Source organism: Benincasa hispida, unplaced genomic scaffold (genome assembly GCF_027475165.1).
Source record: "Benincasa hispida cultivar pf3 unplaced genomic scaffold, pf3_genome.v1.1 HicScf944, whole genome shotgun sequence".
Classification (NCBI taxonomy): Eukaryota; Viridiplantae; Streptophyta; class Magnoliopsida; order Cucurbitales; family Cucurbitaceae; genus Benincasa; species Benincasa hispida.
Genome location: NW_028327091.1, coordinates 137637 through 146870, shown reverse-complemented (window position 1 = coordinate 146870; position 9234 = coordinate 137637). Strand labels below are relative to the sequence as shown.

Genomic DNA, 9234 nt, shown 5'->3' with positions numbered 1-9234 from the left:
TACCCTAGCCCCGGGCCTTTTGCTCTTCTAACGTAAGCTCCAAGGCTTCACACCAAGTCTTCACTGACATAATATGCATGCTTAAGTAGGGTCAGGCAGAACCGTTGTTGCCTGATGGGAACTTCCCCCATATTGCTATCAATGTCTTCATGTCGCACGACCTCTTAACATTACACCACTGAATCCCCAATCCTTTGCTTGCTGTGCAGTGACAGTACCAATATCCACTAATCGTTGTTTCCAGATACGGTTGCCGGTTGACATCTCTTCTAATTCGTCGATACGAGAAGCAAATTGTTGTGTGAAGGAATCAATATCTCGACATAAGCCAAGAGGCAGATCTTGTGCCACTCCACCTGGTCGTATGAAACTGGCATGCATCCTGGCTCCCGAGACTCTTTCATAGAATTCCAATAATTTCTCCCGCTCCTCAAAAGCCCACAGGAACGGAGTTGATGCTCCCACATCCATAGCATGAGTAGTTAAAGCAAGTGAATGATTTGAAATTCGAGTTATTTCACGGAATAACACTCGTATATATTGAGCTCGTAATGGTACCTCGCAATTCAAAAGTCTCTCTACAGCTGAAGAATGAGCGTGTTCTTGGGCCATCGTAGAAACATAGATAGGGTCGACGACGGAACGAAGAACTCACTTTCCTACAGCTTTTTCGTACACGTTCACTTGCATCACATACACAAGTGCTCTCTGAACCGTGCAATAAGGTCACCCATAACACGGCTCTCCCACTTAAGTTACCTTAGCCCCAGGCCATGCTATTCAATGATATTGGAAAAATCAATGGCAGCGTAACGTAACAAAACGTATTGAAAGCTGGTCGCCTTTGGAAGCGTTCGCCGGTAACCAAAGCGTATCGTTCCCGCAACCACTTTGGTACTTTGCTTATCGCTTTTTTAGCTTATGCAATAGAAGGGGGGCTTAGCTCTGGATCCCCCCTGCTTGCAGAAATGAATGGATTAGAAGGGGTTCGATTTCCGGGCCGGGCGGGAGGTGAAGGCCATAAGAGAAGATTCCCCGGTAAGGAAGAGAAGAAAAAGGTGTTGTCATCGAGATCGACCTGTTTCCCGAGGCATTGGAAATCCAGACCGGCTCAGAGAATCACTGGCGCTATTTAGCCCTTCGTTTCGCCAACAAAGAAGTCATCTTTGACGATTTCCCATTCCTTCTTTGCCGAGCCGCCTCTCTTCGCCATTCGAAGTACTACCTCTGCCTTCCCTTTCGAGAACATACCCAGGCGCCCTCCTTTTCCAATAAAAAAAAAAGAAATACCATAAAGTAAAGCTTCGTCTGTGATTTTGCCGGCCGGCCCCGGGGGAGTTTACTCGACCCATTCTCCAGTCTCCCGCACAGCTCAAGTAAGTGTGCGACTCCGTATGAGGACCTCTTTCCCTTCTGCCCACTCTCCGTTCACACGGTTCTCAAAGCAGAGGAGGAAGGGTGGGCAGCAGGTACCACGAGCCCTCTGTCCCACACATCTATCCAGAAGCAAGTGTAGTTCACCGGTTCCACCGAATGCTCCTATCTCTCGGCAAAGATCGTGTGAGTGTGCAGTTATGCTTCGGATGCTTCGCCATAGAATAGATCAACCCAGTTCCCGTTCTTTTCCGGTGCACTCGCTTTATATCTCCGACACACAAGGAAGGACGCGGTGGGAAGAAAGCAGCCCTAGCCTCTGTCCGGCCGATCATTCCGCTGGCATCTTGCATTCACGCCTCCGTTTGACTGCCGCTCGGGGATGTAGTTGTAGATACGTTAGTCTTAGTGGGTCGTTGGCTCCACCTGTTATCTCCTTCTACGACATGCTGTTGTCGTCGCCATATTCCATATGTAACTTAGTCATCTCTGCCTCGCTGCGGGTCAGCACCTCCGAAAGAAACGGAGGACTTCATTCAGTGACTCCGCGATCGCCCTCTGAACGATCAGAATAAGGTAAAGCTTGAAGATAAGTTTTGTACTCTATTAATTTCTCAGTCCCTCTAGTCGGGTGGGCGCCGGCCGGTCTTTCGACCAGATCCCCCTAAAAACCGTACGTGCGGGTCTCCCCGCATGCGGCTCACGCCATTCGAGGTGGCCCAGCCCAGCATTCATTCGCAAATCAATCCTGTAGTGAAATTGAGACTGCTTGACCTCGGAAGCTAATTCGCGTGTAGGCAGCGCTGTCTGTCGTACCGTTGACTCGAGATCTATTCATTGAATTGACTTTCTTAGATTTATAGGCTCGCTCCCTCTTTTTCCAAGAATTGATGCACTTCCCTTTACTTCATAGGGCCTTTTCTAATAGGGGAAAAGCCTTCCATTTCCGTCAAATGACCCGGCCTCCCCTGGCTCTTCCACCGTCCGGGCTCCCTTTCCCGCCTATGCTATGCTCCCCCGGCGCAGGCCTACCACGCTTCGCGCCTGCGGCGTTTTCGCCAGACGGTCTTTGCCAGTAGTGCCATCCTCCCCGCTGGCTGTATGGGCAGGTTGCCCCTCGCTGCTGCGTTCTGTTAGGCTATGGATTATAGGAACAAATGTAGTTGAATGAGACAGCAGGCGGGTTACACGTTCCACTGTGCCGAGATGTGAGGTGCAGGTGGTGATGATCACCCCGGGGTATGCGCGGGAGCCCTTGACAGGCACTCCAGGACCCGCCAACGCTCATGAAAACCCGGGTCGGTCGGTCCTCCATTCATCCGACCAGAGGTGTGGATAACGAGGCCACCTTCACAACCTTCTCCCTTCTGTCCCTATGTTGTAGTAAGGTAGGGCGGTTCGCTTGAGTAGCTCAACCGCCCCTTAGCCCGGTGCTCATGACGCGCTACGGAACCTCCACCGTGTCGGGGGACCAAGCAGGGCATAGCTAGCGGCATAGGAGCCGACTCGGCGTCAGCGGCTTCGTGCCGCACTGGAGTAATCCAATATGTGGTTCCGCACGTTCCACCACTTCTCCGTTCATTTCCAATACTGATCGTGAAACACCATGAGCAGCAGGATGTTGAGGTCCGGAATTCGAAGTGAAATTTTTGATTTGCCTGTTCCTAGTCGTCATGGGAAAGAAAGGCAGAAATAAGAAAGATATTATTCCCTCTGAGCTTGTCCAGTACTACCAGTACAAAAAATGCATCTCCTTCGCCCGCGCGCGATAGCTCTACCAGGCGTGGCGCTGGCGTGCAAGCGAAGCGCTATTGGCGGCAATAAATAGCTCACTGAGCGATGATTGATGAAGTCCCTACCTCTGAAAGCGGAAGGAAGGCAGTGCCCTCGATTGTTCCAGAGAAAAGGATCATGGCGCCCCAGAACCGTGACATCCAGCAGCAGCATCTCCTTGCTTGCATGCGAGAGACAACTATGCCAGCCGTTATTCTCGGCTCTGTTATGAAAGAAAGCGGCAGACTCCCTAATGAGGGATTTTAGGAGATTAGGGTTCTCCTTTCTCTCCTCCACCCATCCGCGGAGGGGTTCAGTATCCATCTCCGCAGATATTTCCAGATCGCGAGACATAATGTTCTCTGCGACACTGGAATCGATTTCTGCCATTTCCGGAAAGTGAACGCCGCCCTTCCCCCTTCTCACAATGTTCCCGAACTTGCTAAAGAATCAAAGTGTGAATGGCACTTCGAAGTGCTTCACGTTTGGGGTCGGCGTGGGGAACTTCCACCGGTTCTGGAGCCAGCGGGTTCTGAATGACCTCCCTCTTACGGTTAAAAAAGTGGTTAACCATCTCGAATAAATCCATCCATCTCGTCGAGACGAAAAACGTGTCTCAACTACAGCCAACTCCCCAGTTTCCCTATCGAAAAACTAACCCTACAACATGGATGATAGAAATGCTAACCAAGTGACACCCTTATACACTAATAAAGGAGAAAGGCCATGGGTCATGAAAGAGGTTGACCCCCATCCCCCTTCACTATGTATGGCCAATGAACTCCTCGCTTTAGTCCGTTCTTTTTCTTCTTTGGGCTCGCGGGAAAGTCATAAAGGGACGTTAAACGTAATTCGTTAAGGGCGTTACTACAAAAAAGAAAATCCGAGTCTTGGCAGTTCAAGTGAAAGTTTATTATACTAGTCCCACTAAGATGGCGGGGAAACGGACTTCCGAGAGAGCAGCTTTCGCCTCGGTAATTACCTAACGAGAGAGAGCCGATGCCAAAGTCGCCCTTTACGCGAGGGAACGCCAGACAGACTGACCTCTGCTAACTACGTTTTATATATACTGGCAGCGTCAGAGATACTATACTGACGGTATAGTGCCGCCACCAGAGAAGGCTGCTTCATGCTAGGCGTCCGGACCTACTACGCCCGAGCCGCATTCCCGGCACAGACGCTATATCCACTAAGGCTTCATCCCACTTCATCCTACGAACTATACCTGATATAAAGGCATTCTATAACAATTCGACGACTTGAAGAAAGCAAGAAAACGATAGCGATCGGTTTGGGAGCGTCACGGGGGGAATGTTGAAAACAATCTTATTGGAAGCGGCTTGAGAGTGAGGGCAATCGTCATAGTCAGCCAGCGAGCAATCCCAAGAAAGCCAGCTACCTAGCCTTTCCCCATCGCTAGCTTAAACTGAGGAATAAGAATAAATTAGGAAAAACACCCCGTAAGCTATTTCAATGTTATTATTCTGTCTCTTTCTTCTGTCCGGTATCAAAGCCACTCGAAGTCGAATGCCTCACCCGCACCTACTTCGTCGCACCAACTCCCTCAAACACAAGGGAGCGGGCACTGCTCTCAGCCTGTCGTAACAACAAAACGAAACTCCATACCGGAGGATCATTACCTTATTCCTAGAACGGAATATAGACATTGGTACAACAGGGGGCTCGAGAGACCTCGAGCGACACATCGTAATTTACGCTAACCTCAGCGTACCATCGGAGAGACTTTAGCCACTAACCCCTGGATGGAAGGGAAGAATGAGGCGATCAAGAAAGTCCTCCCCCTAAACAGGATAAAATGTCCGAAGACCTTTTCATTACAAACAAAGCGAAGGCGCTACTTAGCCCTATAAAGAATTCAGGCCCGTACGACACCCGACGTTAACACTCCCAAATCTGGAAATGCTAACCACTGTTTCAATGGTAACGGGAATACGCCAGACGGCGAAAGCATACAAAGATAGTGGTGCTTCCATCGCTTAGATTTAGGGCGATAGGGCGCACCACAGATACGAAAAATGACTGCTCAATCGAGAGGTCAAAGACAGAGACATAGTACCAGTTCCATCTCTAATCTTTGAGAAAATCGGGGTTTTTTCCACATAATAGCGTCAACCAAAGACCGGAGCATCTTAGCAGACACTGGAGAGAAATCCCTGTCACTTCGTCGCTCCAAAATCTTTTGGCAAACTCCAATCAAGGAATTCCAATAATCAAAAAAGTTTGAAATGAGAGACTTTTCTTTAGATATAGTTATAGTACACTGAAACTATGTATTATGGTAAGCGGCCGCCACCTTCTCGTCGGCGATCACCGTCGCCAAGAATGGCATAGTCGCAAAGCTTCGTCGTGCCATACACCCTCTCAGCAGCTATCCACACAAGCATATGATGTGTAAGTGTGAATAGAGGCCAAGAAAGAACGACAAAATCCGAGGGGTTGACCCGACCTATAGCCTTTATTTATTATTAGAAACTATATTGTAATTGAAAGACTAAAGAAAAAGTATGTATGAACGTCCAGGAAGTTGCAAAGGGATTCCCGAACAACCCTGCAATCATACAGGACGTCAGAATAACTGGTAAGGAATCGTGCCTTGAAAGAAAAAGAAAATCATTTGATCTTGATTCGAAAGTACTGCAACGATTGAGTCTGGTTATAGGTCAAAATCAAACTATACCTTGCCAAAACCGTCATGGCCCAATCATGTATAGGCCGTACCAAGGCCTGATACAAGGGTGAGCCAATAGGGAATAACCTTTTCTTCCCTGCTTCCTCTCCCTTCATTCCCCTCCTGCAGCCAAAGTGATAGCGGCTGTAGCATCCACCGGTAATGTGTGGAAGAGGGTAAGCTTTCTATGTGGATGGGACGTATCAACACCTTTTGCATCTTTTAAAGAAAATATCGAGGAATAATATTGATTGTGTTGGGTCCTGAGGACCAGGATGGCCGAAGATCAAAACCTAAATGTGCCAGGGGTTGATCATCGAAGCCAGGGCAATAACTCAGAAGGAATTTGAGCGCTGATGTAGCTAACAGCCACCTTCATAGTCGATTCATTAGGGTCGTCACCTTCTACCCTCTCACTTGTTCTACCTCTTTAGGGGGAAGTATCAACCGTTTTCTTTGTCTCTTAAGCCGGGACTTCCTAAAGAAAACTGCAATCGTAGTTTATCAACCACTCACAAGACCACCGAGATCTTCGACTTAGCTCCCAAAGGTAATCCACCCGGCCCTTCCCCAACCTATACAAGGGGAGCGAAAGATAACGAAAGGGAGACAAAGTCCTAACTAAATCATAACACAAGCTAACCATTCCATCTATCATATCAGTCGAGTCGATCCGATTCGTTCTTATCTCTCGATAACGCAAGAGAGAACTTATGACTTCGCGGATGGAGAGGGATTCGAACCCCCGGTATTCCTATCAATACTTCGGTTTTCAAGACCGACTCTTTCAACCGCTCAGACATCCATCCCCTTCGCGCTTCGCCCGCCCTATCTATCCGCGCGCTGGCAGGTAGGGGCTTATCTATGTGATTCGCTACGCTTGCTTGCGCCTATCGGCGGACTGACTCTATTGCCTGCCGGTTACCGAAACTTTTCCGGTAGTACGAATCGCTACGCTTCGCTTGTTTCTATATGATAATATGCACCTTGGTTGCTGCGCTCCTTGCGGGTAATAGCAACAAGAGAGTGAAGAACGAATGATCCTCCAAACAAAAAGAGTGATTGAGTCCGACTCAAGCGAGTGAGTGAAAAGCGTGGCAAGAGAGCGAGTTCGACTCGCGAACGATCAGCAAGTGAAGGACCGATCCTTTTGCGCCAGTACTGTTGCGAGACTGGTACTTGGCGGCTCACGAGCAACATATAGACTGACGGTTGCCCATCACTCACTCGCTCTCTTTTGAAGGCCCTTTCTATTCTCTTTCTAGTATGGTTCCCCTATAAGAACACTGAACGCCCAGCTTCGCAGAGCTGCTCTCTCCCCAGCCCACAGCATAGTGTGAAATCAGGATCGTTTCATCGAGCACCATTTTCTTTTATCTCGAAAGGTGTTCTGACTCTATTGGATCAAGTCATAACCTACGCCTTCTACTAGTATACTACTTTGGAGAGACTAAGCTCTATTTCAGAGATTGGACTCTCTTCCCCTACTATTAAGTAAGGATTAGCCCCTACTATTAAGAAACTGTTCCCGAGCCAGGTTCCCTGGATCCACGTGTTCCTAGTCGGGCCTAAATGGATGAATGAAGAAGGGGGCGGGCAGCACTATAAAGAAAGAAGCCCGGCCACACACACCTCTTTTTAACCGACTAAAGCCGGATCCACTACACGGCTAGAATCAGAGAAAGATTGAGAAAGAAACCCCAACCCACCTTGTTTGTGTACTGGAACCCTATCTTACTAATAATAAGAAAGAGGGGCGGGCAAGGGAAGGGATATAACTCAGCGGTAGAGTGTCGCCTTGACGTGGTGGTTCCCAATACGAACGAGTCGCTTCTAGCCCTCTCCTGTTCCTTCCCAATATGCCTATTTTTTTGAATGCCGATTTCCGTAATATTGACTTTGCTTCTTATTCATACTATGAAAGGAGACGAGCTACTCCATTGGCTTATCTAAAGTCTTAACTGTGAACTAATAAACTTATGTACCGGAAAGGATGTTGGTCCTAACAATCAAAACCAGTACAACCAACAATTAACAATCGATCGTCCGTGCGGGAAGAAAGACTATATGGATGGAGGCTTTGAAAAAGGGTGGTAAACCTCTTTTGAATAGTTTCTTGTAGTATAAAAGCTTTCCGTTGCAGCGCCAGTTAAGGTGAAGGTTGTGCCTATCATGACGATTCCAATGACTAGCTCGAGTGAAGTTCAAGCTTTGATTCGTGTTTGCCTAGTTCTTGGGCTAACAAGGCAATGTCCATTGTTGCCAGCGATTATGATTTCGGTTACGACGACAAGGCTCTCTTTGAGAAGACCTACTGCTACTCCGCATACGAGGCTTTTGGTGTGCCTTCTCCTCTTAGGGGTGGTTTCAACCACTGAAGACTGTTAAACTCGTTCTTATGTTGGCTTTTCTGTCTATTGCCTTCAATGGCTTAGTAAGTCCGTGTGCTTTCTACCTATTTCTTCTCCATAAACAATGTTCATTGCCTTTTGATGTCCATTGCCACTACTATACCCACCAGGCTCATTGGTCCAGTGATGAACAACTTCTCTTTAAATAATGGATTTCTCCGTGAAACTCGTTTAGGCGCAATAAGGGAATTCATTCTTCCAGACGTAAGCCCATTCCTTGTGAGAAAGTCACCAATATATTAGGATTTCCAAGATCTTCAAAGACGGATCTGAAAGAGGTTCCAGTAAAGGGAATTGATTATTGACCAACCTTTAAGAGATAGGGGGATTAGCCCCAATTCGACGATGAAGGATAATGTGACTGAGGAAACCACTATTGCAGCTTTCAATGAGGCCATTCGGGATGACCGTCGAAATAGAAGTACTTAGAGCTGAGCCGCACACTTTGGATCAAGCCATTGCTACTGCCCATAAACAGGAAAATCTTAATGTCAAGCTTGGACTGAAGACTTTTAAGGGTTGCAAACTCCCAAACCCTAGCCAGAACACTACTTCCAAAAACCTTGTGAATCTTGTCAACCTAAACATTGCTACTGTTAACACCCAAAGAGAACCTAAGAGACCTAATCCTCAGAATGTGCAAAACCCACCTCATAATGACAAAGGTAACTAAGGGGGTAGAGGCCATTGTGAATACTGTACACCTGCCACCTTTGCAGCCTTAGTCGTAGATTAAGGATCATGCAGAGACCCCCAACTCAGCCTATAGTTAGACCTCCACTTTATAGGTTCCGTCAGCAGCCAAACCTAGCCCAACCTACTTAAACACGACTTGATGATTTGCAAAGTACGAAGGACTTATACATAAATTATAGGGAACCTTATGTAAATGGTGAGATGTACCAACCACACAATCCTCCAACATTGTTTGGGTTGATTATCCTAGATATAACCAAAACCATACGAGACCTAGACACAACCAAAAAT

At 47.6% G+C, this 9234-nt stretch overlaps 1 non-coding gene and 1 pseudogene across 2 annotated transcripts; one reads left to right on the top strand and one right to left on the bottom strand.

Annotated features, from left to right (window-relative positions):
* The first annotated feature begins 591 nt into the window (after positions 1-591).
* LOC150029757 (uncharacterized) lies at positions 592-8335 on the top strand (annotated as a pseudogene). The gene is made up of 3 exons (XR_016527343.1): positions 592-726; positions 912-1064; positions 1438-8335. The product of XR_016527343.1 is annotated as an uncharacterized LOC150029757 (transcript).
* Positions 6559-6645, bottom strand: TRNAS-UGA (transfer RNA serine (anticodon UGA)). The gene has a single exon. It is a non-coding gene; the product is annotated as a tRNA-Ser (tRNA).
* Positions 8336-9234: the final 899 nt, after the last annotated feature.